Below are 25,106 nucleotides of genomic sequence, written 5' to 3'. Positions count from 1 at the left end.
GTGACATTACTTTGAAGGTAGTTACTATGTGAAGGTCAAGTTGTGAAAGGTTATATCACTTTCCTCATAGAAAGGTCATATTTGTAAAACAGACTCACTCAATTCTGTTTCAATATTTATCAACATTTAGACTCTTTAAAACTTCTCGTTGTATCGAACTCATTAAGCATACGACCGCTGATGACTCGAATGCTTCAAACTAAGAAATCTCGTCCACCACTCTGCTAGTCACACAGTTCTGATTATTGTGACTGTAGGAACCAGCATTGACGACCACATCAGTACCTGGTGTAACACAGATACCAGTCTCCCCCTTATACTGGCAGTATGGAATTCTCTGTCATGAAGTCTTCAGCATTGACGACCACATCAGTACCTGGTGTAGCACAGATACCAGTCTCCCCCTTATACTGGCAGTATGGTATTCTCTGTCATGGAGTCTTCAGCATTGACGACCACATCAGTACCTGGTGTAGCACAGATACCAGTCTCCCCCTTATACTGACAGTATGGTATTCTCTGTCATGGAGACTTCAGCATTGACGACCACATCAGTACCTGGTGTAACACAGATACCAGTCTCCCCCTTATACTGACAGTATGGAATTCTCTGTCATGAAATCTTCAGCATTGACGACCACATCAGTACCTGTTGTAACACAGATACCAGTCTCCCCCTTATACTGGCTGTATGGAATTCTCTGTTATGAAGTCTTCAGCTTTGACGACCACATCAGTACCTGGTGTAGCACAGATACCAGTCTCCCCTCATACTGGCAGTATGGAATTCTCTGTCATGGAGTCTTCAGCATTGACGACCACATCAGTTCCTGGTGTAGCACAGATGACAGTCTCCCCCTCAGACTGGCTGTATGGAATTCTCTGTCATGGAGTCTTCAGCATTGACGACCACATCAGTACCTGCTGTAACACAGATACCAGTCTCCCCCTTATACTGGCAGTATGGAATTCTCTGTCATGAAGTCTTCAGCATTGACGACCACATCAGTACCTGTTGTAACACAGATACCAGTCTCCCCCTTATACTGGCTGTATGGAATTCTCTGTCATGAAGTCTTCAGCATTGACGACCACATCAGTACCTGGTGTAGCACAGATACCAGTCTCCCCCTTATACTGGCAGTATGGAATTCTCTGTCATGGAGTCTTCAGCATTGACGACCACATCAGTACCTGGTGTAGCACAGATAACAGTCTCCCCCTTATACTGGCAGTATGGAATTCTCTGTCATGGAGTCTTCTTCTACTATTCATGGAGTGCCTGTGTCAGTTCCTGCAGATTGTGAAAAGGAGGCTCAATAGCTCGAAGTTGTCGTCCAAGAATGTCATAAGCTGTGCCTTGATGACCGGTCGAAAACGTAGAGGTCTAGCGTGGAACTTTTAAAAGTGGCACAACGATGGTATCCGGTATTTCTTGCCCCAGGTCCACATAGTAGTAGTAGTAGTAGTAGTAGTAGTAGTAGTAGTAGTAGTAGTAGTAGTAGTAGTAGTAGTAGAAGTAGCAGTAGTAGTAGTAGTAGTAGTAGCAGCAGCAGCAACCGTGTGGTTAATGTAAGGTAGCAGGACAGTGTCACACATGCTAACTACTTGTCAAATGTCTACGTATTGCCATGTTGAGAAGGTTATATTGTACAATACCAGGATAACTCGAACTTTGTTCAAGGTCGCCACGAGTTCGACATAAAGGGGTTTGACTGTATATGTATCAGTTAAGAGCAAGATCTGGACGACAGTTGTGGTAGTCTAAACTTGTGATATATTTTTTCCGGCTTGGGAGGAAGATGAAATCTGTTTCATAAAGCTGAAGTTGGTTATAAGAACAAACTAACATTACACACGCACTCTGCTCGTCATCGCTCAGTGAGGCACAGACTTATAGTATCAACACTGCCCATATTGTGTTTGTGATTTGAGAACACAGCATGACCCTGCTGAAGGCTATGTGTATGGCATATCTAATAATCATTTCTAAAGGTAAGTGTTTCAAACTGACTTACTAATCTGTTTATAACTCCTTGGAGCTATGACTGATTAATGTGATTATGTCTGTCAATAGTTCGTACAAAGAATGTTTAGAGAAATGTATAAGTATTGCCTCAAAGCACGTTATGAGCCTGATGTCAGAATGAGTGAGTGAGTTTAGTCTTAGCTACATTCCAACAACATCACCCCAGGGGACACCAGAAATGGGTTTCACGCGGTGAACCAATGTGTGTAATCGAATGAGGTTCAGAATGAGGAAGTATTGTTGCATACGTAGTTGTACTGTGTGAGTGAGTGAATTCAGTTTTACGCCGCTTTTAGCAATATTCCAGCAATATCATGGCAGGGGACACCAGAAATGGGTTTCACGCGGTGAACCAATGTGTGTAATCGAATGAGGTTCAGAATGAGGAAGTATTGTTGCATACGTAGTTGTACTGTGTGAATGAGTGAATTCAGTTTTACGCCGCTTTTAGCAATATTCCAGCAATATCATGGCGGGGGACACCAGAAATGGGTTTCACGCGGTGAACCAATGTGTGTAATCGAATGAGGTTCAGAATGAGGAAGTATTGTTGCATACGTAGTTGTACTGTGTGAGTGAGTGAATTCAGTTTTACGTCGCTTTTAGCAATTTTCCAGCAATATCATGGCAGGGGACACCAGAAATGGGTTTCACGCGGTGAACCAATGTGGGGAATCGAATGAGGTTCAGAATGAGGAAGTATTGTTGCATACGTAGTTGTACTGTGTGAGTGAGTGAATTCAGTTTTACGCCGCTTTTGGCAATATTCCAGCAATATCATGGCAGGGGACACCAGAAATGTGTTTCACGCGGTGAACCAATGTGGGGACGTTTTTGTGTGCGATATCATCACTATGGGGGCGTTTTCAACATAATGGGAACAAGAAAGCTTTGCCTCGGACGGACCGTCCACACGTAACGTCACGTCAACAAGACAACCAAGATGGTTTCTAAGGTTTCTACGGAACCGAGTTCAGACTGCCAGTTTGACTGTTCGAACCATTCCTTGCTTACGTCCAATCAGTTCCAGGACTCTACACAACGGACTGTGGGTGCACAGCATCCAATTTTGCTCCAACGTCACCGACAGGCACGTCTAGCCTGGTGCAGACAGCATCTACGGTACAGGAGCAAATATTTAGGGATGGTGGTTTGTTCACTTATTAGTCGAGATTTCATCTGGACCGCTCAGATGGCAGGGAAAAGGTGTACAGACGACGAGGTGAACGTTTGCTCAACGTCGACAGTTTTATGACGGAAGCGTTATGGTATTGGAAGTCATCACATCTCATGTTAGGACACAAGTTGTCATTATCAAGGGTAATCTGACAGGACTGCAATACAGGGATGAGACCATTAGGCCCCATGTTCAGCCGTTCATTCAAGGACAGAGACGTGACATCACGCTTCAGCAAGATAATGTCCATCCACATCCGCTCGTGTTGTGACAGATTTCCTGAAACCGCAGAACATTCCGGTACCACCCTGGCCAGTTGTTTCTCAGGACCTGTCCCTTATTGAGCACGCTTGAGGTGAAATGGAACGATGTTAACGTCAAGTCCAGATCAGCGATTGACGTTAGTTAAATTGGGACAAGCGTTGGTTGAGACATGGAACAACATCCCCCAAGCTTTCTTCAATCGCTTAGTGTCGTCTATGCATCGTCTTGTTGTCAAGCCTGCATCGACGCCAATAGTGGACACCCACGATACTGAAGTTGTGAACTGACTTTTGACACCGCATCACTCCAAGGGCGTGCCACGATGCCTAATGTCAAATCATACAGATTTCTATATTATCCTGTCAACCGTTAAACAGCGATTGAGGAAATCACCCCAAATTGTGTTATTATCTTTTTGCATTAAAAGTGGCATAACATCACATAATGCACAGTTACTTGATTACAGTAGTATGCAAACGTTACTGGCGCCATTTACAGATGACAGAGTTTATGCTTTATTTAATAATCAATATGGTGTTCTCTTTTCAATTTTCAGGCGACCAGTGCAAGACCAACAAGCATTGTTCAGACTGTGACAAAAGTGGGCATTGCCTCACAGACTGTGACACCGGGTATTTTGATCTGAAATGCGCGTCAGAGTGCAGCAAGACCTGCAGAAACCACTCATGTCGGTTGTCAGCTTCTGGTATAGGTGATTGCACTGATGGTTGTGTCCCAGGATATCACGGCCCAGGGTGCAACATACCATGTGACAGTCCAGGAGGTGGCTGTACACTATGTCCAGGTGGTTGTGATGGAGGATATTGTCAGCTGGGGTCATCCTGTGTGTCTGGATGTGTAGACGCCTACTACGGGACTGGCTGTAAGTCATGCTCTAGTCGATGTAAGTCCTGCAACAGAATGACAGGATCGTGCAGAGAGTGTCACCCTGAATACTTTGGTCCAAACTGTGGGTATTCCTGTGATCACTGCCTCGGATCCTGCGAACATGGATGCACAGAGGGCTGTCTTCCTGGATTTTATGGCGCGTTCTGTGACAAGACATGCAGTGACAAGTGTGCACCAGACCCCAACATCTCTACAGACAAACCTCTACTGGCGCCAAACACTGGAGTACGTGACTGTCACAGAGACAGTGGGGATTGTATCCACGGGTGTGAAGAGGGATGGCATGGCCGACAGTGTTCCTCTCTGTGTAGTTCCAACTGTAGAAACTCCAAGTGTCAGTCAGACAGCGGGTGGTGTACTGATGGGTGTGCACGTGGCTTCTATGGAGGACCCTGTCATCTCACGTGTAACGTCTGTCTTGGTGGTGTCTGTGATCAGAAGACTGGCGCCTGCTCCAAAGGCTGCCACCAGACTGGAGGAAGATGTGACTCAACCTGCACATCCAACTGCTCCATTGAGGAATGTCAGAGACTGGAATATTGTAACCAGGGTAATATCATGGTTTGATTGACTACTTTTAAAAAACAAGTTTCATTCTTCTTATCTGTGGTAATTAAACCCAGATGTAATGAGCCATCATCTTAATACTTGACACTTAGATTTTATGGCAGAGAATTTAGCTTCTTGCCCATATTTTACTCTGAGGAAGTTTGAGAATTTCACGTGTTATGATGATTAAGTGTTAAAATACAAATATCCTTTGTTGCATTTAGTGTTTATTAGAAAGACTGACCGTATATTGAGATGATAATTATCATGACTTGCATCATACTACTTTTCAGGTTACAACGACAGTGGTATCGTTGAACTGAAGATTGGGCTATCAACGGCCTTTTCACTGTTTGTTGTGATCATCTTGCTGGCTCTGTCCCTCTTCTACTGCAAACATTTGAAAACTAAAAAGTAAGTACATTAAACAAGTCATACAATGTTTTTAATTGAAAGAGAAATATAGATATGCTTTAAAATATTCTGTCTGTACATTAAAGATTCATGATCATTTGATACATTTAAGAGTTATATGCATGGTTTAAACTTTTATTTCATCCCAATTCATATCCACTTCAAACGAATGGTACCAAGCATAACAATGTTTCCACATGTCAGATTGTGTATCGCTTATGCCCGTGTGAGGATAGAATAGGTCTCTTGTAACGTGTGCTTATAAGGCGTGGTGACTTGCCTGCTTCAATATTTATAGGACGCCATCATATAGCTGAAGTATTATTGCGCATGGGGTTAAAAGTAAACAAATAAACTTATTCATGTATTCTCTTCCACAGAGACCACCAAGTTCAGGCGCCCGGCCACGATTACATGGTATCCCCAGACTATTGTGAAATCCTAGACGATGATGTGGACGTCCTGGCCGATCTGCCAGCGATGAGGCGCACAGGACCGGTAAACGGAACTGAGATTTTCTTGCCTGTTCTGGCAGATTGCTTTACACCAGACCGTGCAGTCGATGATGTTGCTACGTCAGAGCAGTATGTTGTCGACGATGACGATAACGCATACTCTAAACTCAGTCCGCGAAAGACTGTTATTGAGCGTCCAAAAACAGTAGAGAGCTATGTATCTCCAATCGCAGAGTGATGCGACGTTACCACTTAAGACAGGATCTGGATTTAGGTTTTTCTTCATCAAATTAAAACGGCAGTCAGGCATCGCATATTACAACATAGGTAAATCTCAAAATTGTTGAAATACTCATGGATTAATAATTAATAATACTGAGAAAGACGCCATAAAAGTTGTTATTTAAATATATCTTGGGCAATTTAAGATATAAAAATTCAGTATCCATCTTCCATTTCAAAAAAACGTATTTAACACTTCTGATTTCAGAATCCCAGTCTTAAAGTATTCATGTTTCATTTGGCCACAGTTTCGTTAAAAAGTCCACAAACATCATGGTTCATAGCATCACCATGGTAACACACTGTCGGTTGACCCACAGGATCTGACCATGAGGTTTCTCCAACCAACTCATTCTCTTTTTTAGATCGCCACAAGTCGTGTTTTCAACACCAAGCAATCCATTTTTCATCTACGTCTCCTTTCCTGTCATCAACTTTTTAGCAACTTGTTGTCTTGCAATCTTCGTCTTTTCGTATGTTCAGTTTACTCTACTTAGTTTCCTACTTTGTTGTTTGTCGTGGCCGAACAACCGCCACTCCGACCTGTGTATGCTGACCTACCCTTCAGTGGTCCAAGATAGAATGAACCCTATTTTCGCGTCTCTGACTCCTTGACATGCTGGTTGGTAGGTTCGGAATCGGTGCCTTTTCATGAGGTTATGTAGAAGATGTTCGTTCAGCGTACATCCCATCACACCACATTCCCAGAATTAGGACTCCCCACCACCCCATCCCCGGATCACCACTCTATGAAGGTTCGTTTGAATGTAGCTGTATTTCGCCTCATTGGGGAACATCATACTTCCAATATTTCGCAAATGTCTAAGGTTCAGTGAACCTCTAGTGATTGATGCTCGCAATAGGTGGTGACACAAGACTTTGGCAAACCTCCATGGATGAACGACACTCCAAAGGCCGACAATCTCCCAAAGTTTGATGAATAGGATAAGTATATAGGAATGCAATCTAACAATCCTCGAGTAGATGTTTCAGAATAGTTTGTAGTATTGTTAGGGAATCCTAACAATGAGATACCCAAAGTACTGTCGGAAACAGAAAAAAAACTGTTTTAGGCTGTTATTCTGTATTCCTAACATTTACACAATTGCAAATAGCATATGTTGAAATAACCAACATTGGCCCACCGTTCAGTGGGATGCGTAATAGGATAGCCAGAAAAGCATGTTTACTCGTAAAATCGGTCAAAACTTAGGGAAAATACGAAGCTGCTGATAACAATAGATCAGACTATAGATGTCAATTAGGTCGCTCAGCCAGGTATGACGACGGACCGTCGACTCACCTGGCATGAAATGCACGTGCTGCCTATAGGCACAAGTGGTCATCTCAAATATATTTTATGTTTTTTCATGTGTGCTGACTATGTCTCATCTATTGATTAACATCTTACGTGTCTTTCTTTTATAAAGTTTATGTTGAGATATGTAAAAGCGTATGATCATATTAAATGTCTCAAAATATATAGGTGGCATGACCTCCCAAAGATCGACAGGATTGGATATTATTTGTAAATTGTTATGACATGCCGTTTGCTTCCGCAGTTTAATTCCCCGAAAGGATTATCTTATCTCAGCTGATATCTCTGTCCCCCAGCCCGACCCAACCACTGTCTGCGACACCCGCCCTGGTTTTGCTTTTGAGACGAGCCCTCTTGCCTGTTTCTTTATATAATGATAGTGAGACTGCGTGATAGCTACATCCTTTATAGTTTCAGTATTAAAATTATTATTTTTTACGTCAGCTATCGTTTATAATGAAGCTAAGTTTAATTTCAAACTGGGCATTTGATAAGTGTCCTCTGACATAAATTCGTTGTCTGTTCCAAATAAGTTGCTTTGGACTTAGAAAAAACTGCATTGCTCATTTCTGCACTAATCTCGCCTCAGTAAAGTCATTTTTCTACGTTTCCTATCTCCCTACCACTGAGAATGTAGTTAGGCCGAACTTAGTTCAACAGATATTTCGCACTTTCACATGTATTGACTACATAAATTGTAGATATAAATGCGCAAAAACAAGGGGTTTTCTATTTCCGTCAGTACTTTAGACTCAGAATTATTTATTGTCACTGACAAGAAGAGTCTGCAAACTGACAAAGCACAGGCGACTGTGCTTATAGATCAGATGCGCTGTGAAAGTTCGTGGTTGATTCACAATTTGTTTGATGGACTCTTATCGTCCGGTCTCGTTAGGGGGGATGTTACAATTAATGAAGGTTATGTCCGGTTTGGTTTCATAAACTAATGTAAGTTACCAGTTGTGTTAATGACGGGCATCCACTGCCATAATTTGAGTTAAGAGCAGACGAGTTGGGTTTTATACTAAACAACGTATCAACTGGATGAGTTGAGTTGATTTTATTATTTCAGTTATCCTCTTGGCTTTTGCTTTTTGGCTATTTCATGTTTTGTTGGAGGTTTTTTTCGAGGTTTTTTGTTGTTGGTTTATATATTGTTGTTGTTGTTGTTTTGTTGTTGTTTTGTTTTTGTTGCTCGTTTGATGAGGGGCGGTGGGGTAGCCTAGTGGTTAAAGCGTTGGCTCGTCACGCCGAAGACCCGGGTTCGATTCCCCACATGGGCACAATGTGTTAAGCCCATTTCTGGTGTCCCCCGCCGTGATATTGCTGGAATATTGCTAAAAGCGGCGTAAAACTAAACTCAGTCAGTCAGTCCTTTGATGATTATTCCAACAGTTTAACTTGCGTTTGACAAATGCTGAATAGTAAGCTTTCTTTTATGAAACATCGATGATATGGATGTAAACCAGGGAGGGCATATTTGTTACAATTGCTTCGTTTGTTTGGGGTTTGTTTGGGGTTTTGGTTTTGGTTTTGTTTTTTTGTAAATAATGTCATTGACCTGAATATCTTTGTTTTACACCAGCATCCGAGAAAGTTTTGTGCTAGTTACAATACGACCTTATGCATATATATATCTTATTCAATGTCTGCCGATCAATGACGGGGGTGTAAGCTTTAGACAGGGAATCTAAATCAAACCACTCAGTCAGCCTCAGTTAGTTTTTGCTGGGTAGACGAGTAACCTAGCATGTCGTTCAGGTGGGAGAATCTCATCACACTTCAAATGGGAGAATCTCATCACACTTCAGGTGGGAGAATCTCATTACACTTCATAATTCAGCCACTATGGGTAACGATCCATTAACAAAGGAATAGAACAAATATCTTAGAGAACCCAGCTTGGCAACCAGCATTTCCTTCCTTGAGCAAGACTGAGCATACCAATACAGACATTGTATGTATTACGAGGGTTTTCACAGTAGATAGGCCTTTTGTTTCCTATAGAAAACTCGGTTGGGCAACTATCATTTCCTTCCTTGAACAACATTCAATGTGTCAGTAAATACATTGTATATATTGTGAGTGTAATCACACACTAGACGGACGTATTGTTCACTATTCCTATCCCTCCAATGCCCTAGCCTACGTGGCCCTTAATATGTATTACCTCTGACATGAAGACCAGACCACCCCAAGAATCACAGCCACTGTGTCCCTGTATATGTATTACCTCTGACATGAAGAACAGACCACCCCAAGAATCAGAGCCACTGTGTCCCTATATATGTATTACCTCTGACATGAAGACCAGACCACCCCAAGAATCAGAGCCACTGTGTCCCTATATATGTATTACCTCTGACATGAACTGACCAGACATGACCCCATCCCTAGAATCAGAGCCACTGTGTCCCTATATATGTATTACCTCTGACATGAAGACCAGACCACCCCCGACTGTGTCCCTGTAATCAGAGCCACTGTGTCCCTGTATATGTATTACCTCTGACATGAAGACCAGACCACCCCAAGAATCAGAGCCACTGTGTCCCTATATATGTATTACCTCTGACATGAAGACCAGACCACCCCTAGAATCAGAGCCACTGTGTCCCTATATATGTATTACCTCTGACATGAAGACCAGACCACCCCAAGAATCAGAGCCACTGTGTCCCTATATATGTATTACCTCTGACGTGAAGACCAGACCACCCCAAGAATCAGAGCCACTGTGTCCCTATATATGTATTACCTCTGACATGAAGACCAGACCACCCCAAGAATCAGAGCCACTGTGTCCCTATATATGTATTACCTCTGACATGAAGACCAGACCACCCCAAGAATCAGAGCCACTGTGTCCCTATATATGTATTACCTCTGACATGAAGACCAGACCACCCCTAGAATCAGAGCCACTGTGTCCCTGTATATGTATTACCTCTGACATGAAGACCAGACCACCCCAGGAATCAGAGCCAAGGTGTCCCTGCATATGTATTACCTCTGACATGAAGACCAGACCACCCCCCTAGAATCAGAGCCACTGTGTCCCTGTATATGTATTACCTCTGACATGAAGACCAGACCACCCCTAGAATCAGAGCCACTGTGTCCCTGTATATGTATTACCTCTGACATGAAGACCAGACCACCCCTAGAATCAGAGCCACTGTGTCCCTGTATATGTATTACCTCTGACATGAAGACCAGACCACCCCAAGAATCAGAGCCACTGTGTCCCTGTATATGTATTACCTCTGACATGAAGACCAGACCACCCCTAGAATCAGAGCCACTGTGTCCCTATATATGTATTACCTCTGACATGAAGACCAGACCACCCCAAGAATCAGAGCCACTGTGTCCCTGTATATGTATTACCTCTGACATGAAGACCAGACCACCCAAGAATCAGACCCACTGTGTCCCTATATATGTATTACCTCTGACATGAAGACCAGAACACCCCAAGAATCAGAGCGACTGTGTCCCTGTATATGTATTACCTCTGACATGAAGACCAGACCGACCCAAGAATCAGACCCACTGTGCCCCTATATATGTATTACCTCTGACGGGAAGAACAGACCAACCCAAGAATCAGACCCACTGTGTCTATATATATGTATTACCTCTGACATGAAGACCAGACCACCCCAGGAATCAGAGCCAATGTGTCCCTGTATATGTATTACCTCTGACATGAAGACCAGACCACCCCTAGAATCAGAGCCACTGTGTCCCTGTATATGTATTACCTCTGACATGAAGACCAGACCACCCCTAGAATCAGAGCCACTGTGTCCCTGTATATGTATTACCTCTGACATGAAGACCAGACCACCCCTAGAATCAGAGCCACTGTGTCCCTGTATATGTATTACCTCTGACATGAAGACCAGACCACCCCAAGAATCAGAACCACTGTGTCCCTGTATATGTATTACCTCTGACATGAAGACCAGGCCACCCCTAGAATCAGACCCACTCTGTCTATATATATGTATTACCTCTGACATGAAGACCAGACCACCCCAAGAATCAGAGCCACTGTGTCCCTGTATATGTATTACCTCTGACATGAAGACCAGACCACCCCAAGAATCAGACCCACTGTGTCCCTATATATGTATTACCTCTGACATGAAGACCAGACCACCCCAAGAATCAGAGCCACTGTGTCCCTGTATATGTATTACCTCTGACATGAAGACCAGACCACCCCAAGAATCAGACCCACTGTGTCCCTATATATGTATTACCTCTGACATGAAGAGACCAGACCACCCCAAGAATCAGACCCACTGTGTCTATATATATGTATTACCTCTGACATGAAGACCAGACCAACCCAAGAATCAGACCCACTGTGTCTATATATATGTATTACATCTGACATGAAGACCAGACCACCCCAAGAATCAGAGCCACTGTGTCCCTATATATGTATTACCTCTGACATGAAGACCAGACCACCCCAAGAATCAGAGCCACTGTGTCCCTGTATATGTATTACCTCTGACATGAAGACCAGACCACCCCTAGAATCAGAGCCACTGTGTCCCTGTATATGTATTACCTCTGACATGAAGACCAGACCACCCCTAGAATCAGAGCCACTGTGTCCCTGTATATGTATTACCTCTGACATGAAGACCAGACCACCCCTAGAATCAGAGCCACTGTGTCCCTGTATATGTATTACCTCTGACATGAAGACCAGACCACCCCTAGAATCAGAGCAACTGTGTCTATATATATATATATATGTATTACCTCTGACATGAACACCAGACCACCACACGAATCAGAACCACTGTGTCCCTGTATATGTATTACCTATGACGTGAAGACTAGATCTCCCCTAGAATCAGACCCACCGTGTCCCTGTATATGTATTACCTCTGACGTGAGACCAGACCACCCCAAGGATCAGATCCACTGTGTCCCTGTTTATGTATTACCTCTGATGTGAAGACCAGACCACCCCAAGAATCAGACCCACTGAGTCTATATATATGTATTACCTCTGACATGAAGACCAGACGACCCCAAGAATTAGAGCCACTGTGTCTATATATATGTATTACCTCTGACATGAAGACCAGACCACCCCTAGAATCAGAGCCACTGTGTCTATATATATATGTATTACCTCTGACATGAAGACCAGACCACTCCAAGAATCAGAGCAACTGTGTCTATATATATGTATTACCTCTGACATGAAGACCAGACGACCCCAAGAATCAGAGCCACTGTCTCCCTGTATATGTAGTACCTATGACGTGAAGACCAGACCACCCCAAGAATCAGAGCCACTGCGTCTATATATATGTATTACCTCTGACGTGAGACCAGACCAGCCCAAGGATCAGACCTACTGTGTCCCTGTTTATGTATTACCTCTGATGTGAAGACCAGACCACTCCAAGAATCAGACCCACTGTGTCCCTATATATGTATTACCTCTTACATGAAGACCAGACCACCCCTAGAATCAGACCCACTGTGTCCCTGTATATGTATTACCTCTGATGTGAATACCAGACCACCCCAAGAATCAGAGCCACTGTGTCTATATATATGTATTACCTCTGACATGAAGACCAGACCACCCCAAGAATCAGACCCACTGTGTCCCTATATATGTATTACCTCTGACATGAAGACCAGACCACCCCTAGAATCAGACCCACTGTGTCCCTGTATATGTATTACCTCTGACATGAAGACCAGACCACCCCAAGAATCAGAGCCACTGTGTCTCTATATATGTATTACCTCTGACATGAAGACCAGACCACCCCTAGAATCAGAGCCACTGTGTCCCTATATATGTATTACCTCTGACATGAAGACCAGACCACCCCAAGAATCAGAGCCACTGTGTCCCTATATATGTATTACCTCTGACATGAAGACCAGACCACCCCTAGAATCAGAGCCACTGTGTCCCTGTATATGTATTACCTCTGACATGAAGACCAGACCACCCCTAGAATCAGATCCACTGTGTCTATATATATGTATTACCTCTGACATGAAGACCAGACCACACCTAGAATCAGAGCCACTGTGTCCCTGTATATGTCTTTGTGTTGTGAGTGTGTTTATCAATCAGTTACAGTCTCCACCACAACAAGTTTCAGGGTCGTCAACGTCCCGGCCTCGTCAGTGTAAATGTTAAAAAATGTTTATGTCCGGGTTATGTTAGTTTCATCACACTGTTGTTGGAACCTTGTATGTAATCAAATCGCATGATATTTTCTGCAAGCAGTTACCATGTAGTGTTTTACCCTTAGCAGCCTGGTTATCTCCTTTCTTTCCCAACCGTATTAGAGTGGATTCATTTGTTCGATTAACTTTAACACTTGGGTGTTTTTTGACAAGATGTGAGATTTAATGATTTTCTTTCATTTGATTTCATTTGATTTGTTGCAAGTTTTAGTTGCAAGGATGGGATCAAGTCTCATGTACAGAATATATCCCTTTTTGTTATTCATTAATTATTATATTTGTTTGATTGGCCTAAACACCTTTTTTTCACTATTTTGCTTTCTGATTGCACTTTCTATTTTTTAGCATTTTTGTGGGTTTTTTTAATTTTCATTCAATTTGCTTTCATTTGATTTGTTGCATTTTTTTAGTCCCAAGGATGTGAGTAAGATGTACGCTTGACACAAGTTCTAATGTACAGAAATTATTGTTTTAAAACAAACACGAACAAGGAGTACTGGTTACATTATTGTGCTCACTTGTAAATCTTATTATTATGTATTTGTCACCAACAACCGGTTATGTTTTAAGTTAAGAATACCGTTAAAAGTATGTATACATTAACAGGATTGTAATGTGTTCATTATGAATGCATGTCATCATACATTCTCCAGGGCAGTGTGAATACTGTCTGTCAATACCACTGATCTTACGGCAGGTGCGTAAATTTCATCCTTTGTCTCTGCATGAAGTAAAGAAAGCTCACCTCCTCATGTTTTGATATGGCAGCGCCCTGTTTGTCTTTGGTTCTCACTATGAAAAGGAATTCACTTTATACGACTACATGGTTCTTTTCACTGGAGTCGATATATTTTGTAAGTTAATAAACTTGCCAAAGGTTTCTTCATAATATTTCTCTGTTTTTGTGTGAAGCTGTAATAAGACATTCATTTACTGTCACAAGTGGACAATAGTACGTCGGCATGGAGACACACAGTCCTGTCATTTTACATCGTAAATTTAAAACATATACTGTCAATTGAGGTCACATGTGACGTCATTCTGTGGGTTGGCTGTCTTCGATCTTAACCACCCTTTAAGTTCACCTGTCGCGGTTGAACTGCGAGACTTAGACGTGAGGCGTGTAAGCCTTAATTTGCATTATTGTCTAAAGAGACATTTTAGTCCAGGCTTCATTGTAACCTGAGATGCATGCCCTAACCACGGATAAATGAAAAACATTAGAGGCACCCTGGCGACAGTAAATAATGTTTACTCCTTATCGTAGAGGCGAACGTTTTACACCAGATATAACTGTACATGTATGAGCATGCCCTGATAGTAAACTCTGTCAAAAAAGAAACGCAACCCCTGTCCTCAGATATGAAAAATTCGTTTGAATGAAGTAATTGCTTCCAAACTAAATTTTATTCGAATGTATTGAAATGATACACGTAATTAATGAAGATTACCATCCAAACAACTGCATTTGTACGCATAAGTGTATTTTATTGCTTATTCCGTCACAACGCATGAAATGACCCTCATGGTGACTTCGCACAAAAAAAAAACACATGCAAATCATGAAAATGGCAGTTAATGTAGGGGTGTATAAAAGCCCATGTGCTTCCGTATTATATTCATTCATTTGTCGCCGAAAAGCTGTGTTAAAAATGCCACGATTGAGTGCTGCCGACCGAAATATCGCCATTGGTCGTGTTCAAGCCGGAGAAAGTGTTGGAACTGTTGCACGGCACCTAAATGTTCACAAAACAACGATATCCCGACTTTGGAGCCGCTACAACAACTTCAATTTGACCAACGATCGCCCGAGAAGTGGAAGGCCAAGAATCACGACCCCCCCCTTAAAGATCGGTACATCCGGGTCCATCACCTGCGTAATCGGCATGCCCTACCAACCGTGACTGCCACACAAATACCAGGTTTGAGGAGAGTGTCAGCTCAAACGATTAGGAACCGTCTGAAAGAAGCGGGTTTACGTGCCTGTAGACCAGTTGTTGGACCTGTACTACGCCCCCTACATCGACGCCGACGACTCAGGTGGTGCAACAACGTAAGGATACGGACTTTACAAAACTGGAGGCGAATCTGGTTTTCTGATGAATCACGTTTTCTTTTGCAACGTCACGACGGAAGACAGCGTCTGTATAGGAGACGTCATAAACGTTTTGCGCCCATCTGCGTCCGACAGGTGGACAGATTTGGCGGAGAAAGCGTCATGGTTTGGGGAACCATCTCATACAACCAGAAATCAGACTTGGTGATCGTTCCAGGGAACCTGACAGCCCAACGTTACATCAACCACGTGTTAGAGCTTCACCTTCTCCCGATTATTGACCAACAGACACAGATTTTTCAACGGGACAACGCCCGGCCTCATACTGCACGTGCAACAATGAACTTTCTGCAGAATTCCAACGTCAATGTCTTGCCATGACCCTCTAAATCACCAGACCTCAACCCTATTGAACACCTGTGGGATACTCTGGATCGACGCGTACGTCAACGTCAGCCGCCGCCACAGACGCTGCAACAGCTCGCCGTTGCACTGCAGGAGGAGTGGAGAGCCATTCCCCAGGAAAGAATCCGGCGTCTTATCCGTTCTTGTCCAAGGAGATGCCGTGCAGTGATTGCAGCGCGTGGTGCTCATACGAGATACTGAGAAAGACGCCCCCCCTGGTGACAAACTGGTGTCTGTGAGATGACTTTTGAAATGACAATTTTAAACATGCCCATCTGGGTTATTATTCTGCCAAATTTCAGACTTCTGTCTTAAATAATAAAAATGCCGTGTCGTCCTAAAACTTCAGATCAAAATCTCTAAAATACAGGGGTTGCGTTTCTTTTTTTGACAGAGTTTATTTGTTATCACAAAGTCAACCGGCCCTCCACTTGTTAACAACGGGTTTGTTCTGACCTCTACATAGCTATGTTTAGTCAGCTACGTCCAGATCACTCTGACACAGTGCTGTGCGTGTCTGGGTACAATCAGCTATTTTAGAGATAATGTATGTTTATTCATGTATAAACAGATCTTCCGTATAGTGACAATATTCACATTTTTAAAGAAGTTCAAAAATATATATCAAATTCCAAAAGGTTCAGTGATTGGATATAATGTGTATGATCTAAATAATTCATGTATTCATTGTATTGTATATATCATTTTGTATATATCTTTCTATCCCTGTACATATAGTTTGTTTCACTTTTGCATGTAAGCACTGTAAATAGGAGAGGGTTTCACTAAGTTGGCATAACTTGTACCCAATCCATTCTCTTGAATAAATATGTTTAAATCAAAATCATGTATATGTTTCATGTTACATATGCTATACAAACATGCTGTAGACACATAATGTACACACATGCTGTGCACACATGCTGTACACACATGCTGTACACACATACTGTGCACACATGCTGTACAAACATGCTGTACACACATACTGTACACACATGCTGTACACACATGCTGTTCCCACATACTGTACACACATGCTGTGCACACATGATGTACACACATACTGTGCACACATGTTGTACAAACATGCTGTACACATATACTGTACACATATGATGTACACACATGCTGTACAAACATAATGTACACACATGCTGTACAAACATAATGTACACACATGGTGTACACACATAATGTACACACATACTGTACACACATGCAGTACACACATGCTGTACACACATGCTGTTCCCACATACTGTACACACACGCTGTACACACATGCTGTACATACATACACATTCATACAAAGACACACTTAAACACAAATATGCACGTGGCATCTGTGACATGCTATAAACACATACTGTACACACATGCAAGCACACACTCACATAGACACACACATGCAAACTCATACCCTCACATAGACATATAGACACACACACTCATATAGACACACACACACGCAAACACATACTCTCACATAGACACACACACATGTAAACACTTACACTCACATAGACACAGTCTGTGTATGTGTACGTATGTGAGTGTGTCTCTGTGTGTGAGAGTGTGTTCTGTGTATGTGTACGTATGTGAGTGTGTCTCTGTGTGTGAGAGTGTGTGTTCTGTGTATGTGTATGTATGTGAGTGTGTCTCTGTGTGTGAGAGTGTGTTCTGTGTATGTGTACGTATGTGAGTGTATCTCTGTGTGTGAGAGTGTGTTTTGTGTATGTGTACGTATGTGAGTGTGTCTCTGTGTGTGAGAGTGTGTTCTATGTATGTGTACGTATGTGAGTGTCTCTGTGTGTGAGAGTGTGTTCTGTGTATGTGTACGTATGTGAGTGTGTCTGTGTGTGAGAGTGTGTGTTCTGTGTATGTGTACGTATGTGAGTGTGTCTCTGTATGTCTGTATGCGTGTACCTATGTTTGTGCGTGTCTGTGTATGTGTGTATACGTGCGTGTGTCTTTGTGTGCGAGACAGTAGGTGTGTGCCTGTGTCTGTGTGTAAACGTGTGCGTCTTTGTGTGGCCCTATCTGTGTGTGTCTGTGACATAAAGTGTGTGTGTCTCTCCATGTATCTGTGTGATAGCCAGTGTCCGTGTGTAAATGTGTGCGTCTTAGTATGGCTCTATCTGTGTATGCTGTGTCGGAGTGGGTGTGTGAGGGAGAGAGATAGAGAGAGATAGAGATAAAAAGAGACAGATAGAGGGAAAGAGAGATAGATAGATATATATATATATAGAGAGAGAGAGAGAGAGATAGAGTGAGAAAGAGAGAGATAGATAGATGGAGTGAGAAAGAGAGAGTGAGAGAGAGAAGAAGAAAGAGAGAGGGAGTTGTTCTGGGTTTGTGTACGTGAGTGTGTGTCTGTGTGTCTGTGCGTGTTTTTCTGTATCTCTCTCTGTGTATATGTGTCTCTGTGTGTGCGAGTGTGTTTGTAGATATAAAATACGTATAATGCTCGTCAAAGACGTTAATAACATAATCTGTGTTGTTCATATATGATAATTACGATAGAGAAACACCCACAGCTGATAATCTTCATTTTATACAACTCTAACAATTCCATGCACACTTGAGGGATAAATACACAGTGTTAAACATTACAGGTAGACAAACGAGATTTGTCCAACACCACCACATTTGCTAGATCAATAAGAATTACCTGGCTTTGTGTCATATCATTAGTCGAATGCGAGTAGCCGTCCTCATATCGAAACACAAATCCTAAGCGCTTGTTGTATCACACATAAATCCCCAGGACGTTCTTCGTGACAGGTACTCTCGGATACTTTGGCATTCCCACTATCTTCTATTTTAAACCAGTTGCAGCATTGCACAAGTCCGCCAGGTGAAATGAATAAGGCAACAAAAGCTCGCTGTGCCGGGTCACCGTGACCCATGGATTCACAGCTACCCGGGAGAGTAGCATGTCAGCACTTATAGAAGTAGGTGTACTTTAAATAGAGCGATCATTTTCAGCTTCAACCCATTCAGTACATATAACAATAACAATACTATCGTGAACCAGCATTGTGTCACGGGAGTGAAGACTAGTATTCACAGCGCAGTGGGCATATCAAACGTCTCACGGTACACAGTGAACGCATCTAAAGCAGAGGATATATCAATGTTCAGTGGCCTGGGTCGATAGCTTGTTTACGCGGTATATTGAAATGATACTCTTCCTAATGCACTGCTTTCAGCGTGCGTATGTTAACACTTTTATCTCAGCAAGGTAAGGTGAATCTGTCTAGCATTTACATATATCGCTTTTGTAGGCAAACCTCAATACTTCAAATTAATCAGATAAAAAGCATCTGCATCCATTTCGCAGAATATTGTCTGCTGTATTTGCGCTTTTTTAAACACGCACACGCACACGTTCACACCACGGACACGCTCACACCACGCACATGCTCACATCCACGCTCACGCCACGCACACGCTCACACCACGCACAAGCAAACGTACACGCTCAATCCACGCACACGCTCAAAACCACGCACACGCTCACACCATGCAAACGCTCACACCACGCACACGCTCACGACACGCACATGCACACGCTCACACCACGCACACGCTCACATCACTCACACGTTCACACCACGCACACGCTCACATTATGCACACGCACACGCTCACACCACGCAGACGCACACGTACACGCTCACACCACGCACACGATCACAACACGCACACGCTCACACCACGCAGACGCTCACACCACGGACATCCTCACAACACGAACACGCTCACACCACGCAGACGCTCACACCGAGCTCACGCTCACACAACACACACGCTCACACCACGCACGCACACGCTTACGCCACGCACACGCTCACACCATGTGAAGCCCATTTCTGGTGTGATTTTGATGGAATATTGCTAAAAGCGGCGTAAAACTGAATTCACTCACTCTCTCACACGTCGTTTCAGTTCAGTCGTGGATGCGACGTAAACCACCATTAGACCTTCCCCATGTCAAAACAGCTACCTTGAGATGACCTGCTATTTGAAGGAAGTTGAAAGTGCGTCATTTCTTTTCCTCGATCCGAATAAATGACGATTTTCTGTGCAAGCACAACAAACAAACACTCCCTTCCTAAGCCCAACACCACACCACCTCTCTCTCTCTCTCTCTCTCTCTTCTCTCTCTCTCTCTCTCTCTCTCTCTCTCTCTCTCTCTCTCTCTCTCTCTCTCTCTCTCTCTCTCTCTCTCTCTCTCTCTCTCTCTCTCTCTCTCTCTCTCTCTCTCAGGCAGGATCGGGGGTAGCGGGAGACAGCGGGGGAGCCGACAGACAGGGGGAAGAGTGCAAACAGACCAGCAGTGAGCCAGGGACAAGGAGGGACGAACATTGACCAGTCAATCCAGACCATCTTCTACCCTAATGTCAGCCTTACTTCGCCACCATCCCCTGAGTAGTCTCTCTCAGACTGTGTAAACTGTTCACCCTTCTTCACATAGCTGTACTGCAAGCATACAAACACACATCTTTGGTACGCGAACGACTCGTGTTGTTTGATCAGTGCCAGAGTTATTACACCGTACCTCGTGGAGGCCTGGTGCGATTTTCGCAAAGCGACTTTATGGTAGATACGACCGTCTTACGGTCACTTTGGGAGGCGGGGTCCTGATCCACAAAGCGTTCTTAACGTTACGACCTGTCGTAACTCTATAGTTTACCATACCGTCGTAACGCTACGAACGTTTTGTTGATGGGTCCCAGCATCGGGAGGGGCGACTGTGGTTGACACCCGGTGTCGGTGGAGAACGGGAATCTGGGAGTTGAAGCACTGGTTCCAGGAACAGGGGCCTTTTCCCAACAGAATCATGTAACCCTGACATCACCTACAGATGTGAGGATAACAACATTCATATCCTGGGACTGGTCGTGCAAACTTCTGTGATGTAGAAATATACTTTGCCAAATCATGTATACAATTGAATGTCATTTGTCAATGTATGCCCAGAAGGCGGTGGCTCCGGGTCAGTAATGAAGCTCTGAGGTGTGTTCTGCTGTAGTGTATCATGTGAGTAGCCTTGGTACTGTCATAGTGTTGTCATAGAGTAAACCATTTCAATAAGTTTCTGTAAAGCTTCATATATTCAAACAACATAATTGTTTCCATATGCATCCAAGTGCACCGAAATTCTATCCACTTTGTCTGTCTAATGTATTCAGCAATCATTCGGTGTAGCCCTTTTATCATAAACCCCTCTCAGGGCAGGACCCTCAATTCTCAATGCCATCAGTAAATGTCAGTTAACATCTCCCCACGTTGGCGGATCTTACGTATGTACATGTGCACAGGTCAGTGACCTTGCACAACGTGGCGTAATGTCCCTATGCCTAAAACCGGACTCACATGGTCAGTCAGGAGACCATACAGGGAGACCAGTCAGGAACCATACAGGGAGACCAGTCAGAGACCAGGCAGAGAGAAACGGGCCCAGATCATCCACCGAAGCGGACGGACTGTGCGGCTAGTCGGGGCGTCGGCCAAGGCCGTCGCCTCACCAACGACTACGTCGATGATGAAGAATCTCCGTCCGACTTCTGAATGTGTGTAAGTGACAGAGCGGGTCTCCACATCGGGAACATTGGCCACTCGGTCCCCATGTGTGTTCTGTCACGTGATTTCCATCTTATGTACCATTTCTACCATAATTCCCAAACCATAATAAACATGGCTGCTGCTGTCTTCAACTATACTGCTGACTTTTGTCTTCCGCCTCTTGAACTACCATCCGAGAGTACCACAACGAACGCTCTTGGGCAGTACTGTCAGTGTGAGGCCCAGTGCATTTAACCCTGTCTATGTGACACTCCATGTTAGTGGAGGTTACGGAGGTTGAAACCGAAAACACTGAACATATTTTACGAAAACACCGAAATTCAAAATGCAATTTTTTATAAACAATGAAACAAACTTTTGATGTATCTATAAAAATATATTGCCGAGCACATATATGTCTAATGTTTTGGAATATGGCATATAACGTACAGGTTCCAAATCTTGACTTGGGTGACATAATGTCACTGTACTCTTGTTAAAGTTGTTCTAATTACAAGTTTGGGAGTGGTCATCAGTTGACTTTACTTCACTTATATACATTTATATCCAACCGGTACGAAACCCCCAAACACGGGTGCGATACTAAAAGCAACTGGATCATTATCTGACTGAATTGACTGGGATTCGAACAAAAGATACCAGAATCCTAATACAGTAATGGGGCGCAACTCATCAAAGTAAATTAACATAAAGATCTGTAGATAAAGGAAAATGATGATTAAGAATAAACGACGAGCCAATTGCACCAAAATTACGCCAGCATGTAAGAAGCATGTATTAAACCCACTGGTATTAAGAAGCAAAGCAAGGGCTCCATAGTCCGCCTACAGAAACACAATCTCTGGTCAAAGTCCTTCGCATCTATGTCATGCTGTACACGTTCCTATAGAAACACAATCTCTGGGTCCAAGTCCTTCACATCTATGTCATGCTGTACACGTTCCTATAGATACACAATCTCTGGGTCCAAGTCCTTCTCATCTATGTCATGCTGTACACGTTCCTATAGATACACAATCTCTGGGTCCAAGTCCTTCACATCTATGTCATGCTGTACACGTTCCTATAGATACACAATCTCTGGGTCCAAGTCCTTCACATCTATGTCATGCTGTACACGTTCCTATAGAAACACAATCTCTGGGTCCAAGTCCTTCACATCTATGTCATGCTGCACACGTTCCTATAGAAACACTATCTCTGGACCCATGTCCTTCACATCTATGTCATGCTGTACACGTTCCTATAGATACACAATCTCTGGGTCCAAGTCCTTCACATCTATGTCATGCTGTACACGTTCCTATAGATACACAATCTCTGGGTCCAAGTCCTTCACATCTATGTCATGCTGTACACGTTCCTATAGATACACAATCTCTGGGTCCAAGTCCTTCACATCTATGTCATGCTGTACACGTTCCTATAGAAACACATTCTCTGGGTCCAAGTCCTTCACATCTATGTCATGCTGTACACGTTCCTATAGAAACACAATCTCTGGATCCAAGTCCTTCACATCTATGTCATGCTGTACACGTTCCTATAGATACACAATCTCTGGGTCCAAGTCCTTCACATCTGTGTCATGCTGTACACGTTCCTATAGATACACAATCTCTGGGTCCAAGTCCTTCACATCTATGTCATGCTGTACACGTTCCTATAGATACACAATCTCTGGGTCCAAGTCCTTCACATCTATGTCATGCTGTACACGTTCCTATAGAAACACAATCTCTGGGTCCAAGTCCTTCACATCTATGTCATGCTGCACACGTTCCTATAGAAACACTATCTCTGGACCCATGTCCTTCACATCTATGTCATGCTGTACACGTTCCTATAGATACACAATCTCTGGGTCCAAGTCCTTCACATCTATGTCATGCTGTACACGTTCCTATAGATACACAATCTCTGGGTCCAAGTCCTTCACATCTATGTCATGCTGTACACGTTCCTATAGATACACAATCTCTGGGTCCAAGTCCTTCACATCTATGTCATGCTGTACACGTTCCTATAGAAACACATTCTCTGGGTCCAAGTACTTCACATTTATGTCATGCTGTACACGTTCCTATAGATACACAATCTCTGGGTCCAAGTCCTTCACATCTGTGTCATGCTGTACACGTTCCTATAGATACACAATCTCTGGGTCCAAGTCCTTCACATCTATGTCATGCTGTACACGTTCCTATAGATACACAATCTCTGGGTCCAAGTCCTTCGCATCTATGTCATGCTGTACACGTTCCTATAGATACACAATCTCTGGTCCAAGTCCTTCACATCTATGTCATGCTGTACACGTTCCTATAGAAACACAATCTCTGGGTCCAAGTCCTTCACATCTATGTCATGCTGTACACGTTCCTATAGATACACAATCTCTGGTCAAAGTCCTGCACATCTATGTCATGCTGTACACGTTCCTATAGATACACAATCTCTGGGTCCAAGTCCTTCGCATCTATGTCATGCTGTACACGTTCCTATACATACACAATCTCTGGGTCCAAGTCCTTCACATCTATGTCATGCTGTACACGTTCCTATAGAAACACAATCTCTGGGTCCAAGTCCTTCACATCTGTGTCATGCTGTACACGTTCCTATAGATACACAATCTCTGGTCAAAGTCCTTCACATCTATGTCATGCTGTACACGTTCCTATAGATACACAATCTCTGGTCCAAGTCCTTCACATCTGTGTCATGCTGTACACGTTCCTATAGATGCACAATCTCTGGTCCAAGTCCTTCATATCTGTGCCATGCTGTACACGTTCCTATAGAAACACAATCTCTGGGTCCAAGTCCTTCATATCTGTGTCATACTGTACACGTATCTATAGATACACAATCTCTGGGTCCAAGTCCTTCACATCTGTGTCATGCTGTACACGTTCCTATAGATACACAATCTCTGGTCAAAGTCCTTCACATCTATGTCATGCTGTACACGTTCCTATAGAAACACAATCTCTGGTCAAAGTCCTTCACATCTATGTCATGCTGTACACGTTCCTATAGATACACAATCTCTGGGTCCAAGTCCTTCGCATCTATGTCATGCTGTGCACGTTCCTATAGAAACACTATCTCTGGGTCCAAGTCCTTCATATCTATGTCATGCTGTACACGTTCCTATAGATACACAATCTCTGGTGCAAGTCCTTCATATCTGTTCCATGCTGTACACGTTCCTATAGAAACACAATCTCTGGGTCCAAGTCCTTCATATCTGTGTCATGCTGTACACGTATCTATAGATACACAATCTCTGGGTCCAAGTCCTTCACATCTGTGTCATGCTGTACACGTTCCTATAGATACACAATCTCTGGTCAAAGTCCTTCACATCTATGTCATGCTGTACACGTTCCTATAGAAAC

General features: G+C 43.3%; 1 protein-coding gene across 4 annotated transcripts in view; it reads right to left on the bottom strand.

Annotated features, from left to right (window-relative positions):
- Window positions 1–19,154, bottom strand: part of LOC124263493 — a 35,520-nt gene extending 16,366 nt beyond the window's left edge. The window contains exon 1 of one of the 4 annotated variants that reach the window (XM_046698149.1): window positions 18,782–19,154. The gene's annotated coding sequence lies outside the window, so the exon portion shown is untranslated. The remainder of the gene's footprint in view (window positions 1–18,781) is intronic. The other 3 variants (XM_046698147.1, XM_046698150.1, XM_046698148.1) reach the window with 3 other exon arrangements.
- Between the last annotated feature and the right edge of the window lie 5,952 nt (window positions 19,155–25,106).

Source organism: Haliotis rubra, unplaced genomic scaffold (genome assembly GCF_003918875.1).
Source record: "Haliotis rubra isolate DU_JTF1 unplaced genomic scaffold, ASM391887v1 Scf886, whole genome shotgun sequence".
Classification (NCBI taxonomy): Eukaryota; Metazoa; Mollusca; class Gastropoda; order Lepetellida; family Haliotidae; genus Haliotis; species Haliotis rubra.
The sequence above is the reverse complement of the archived record's forward strand: the minus strand, read 5'-3'. Positions and strand labels throughout refer to the sequence as shown.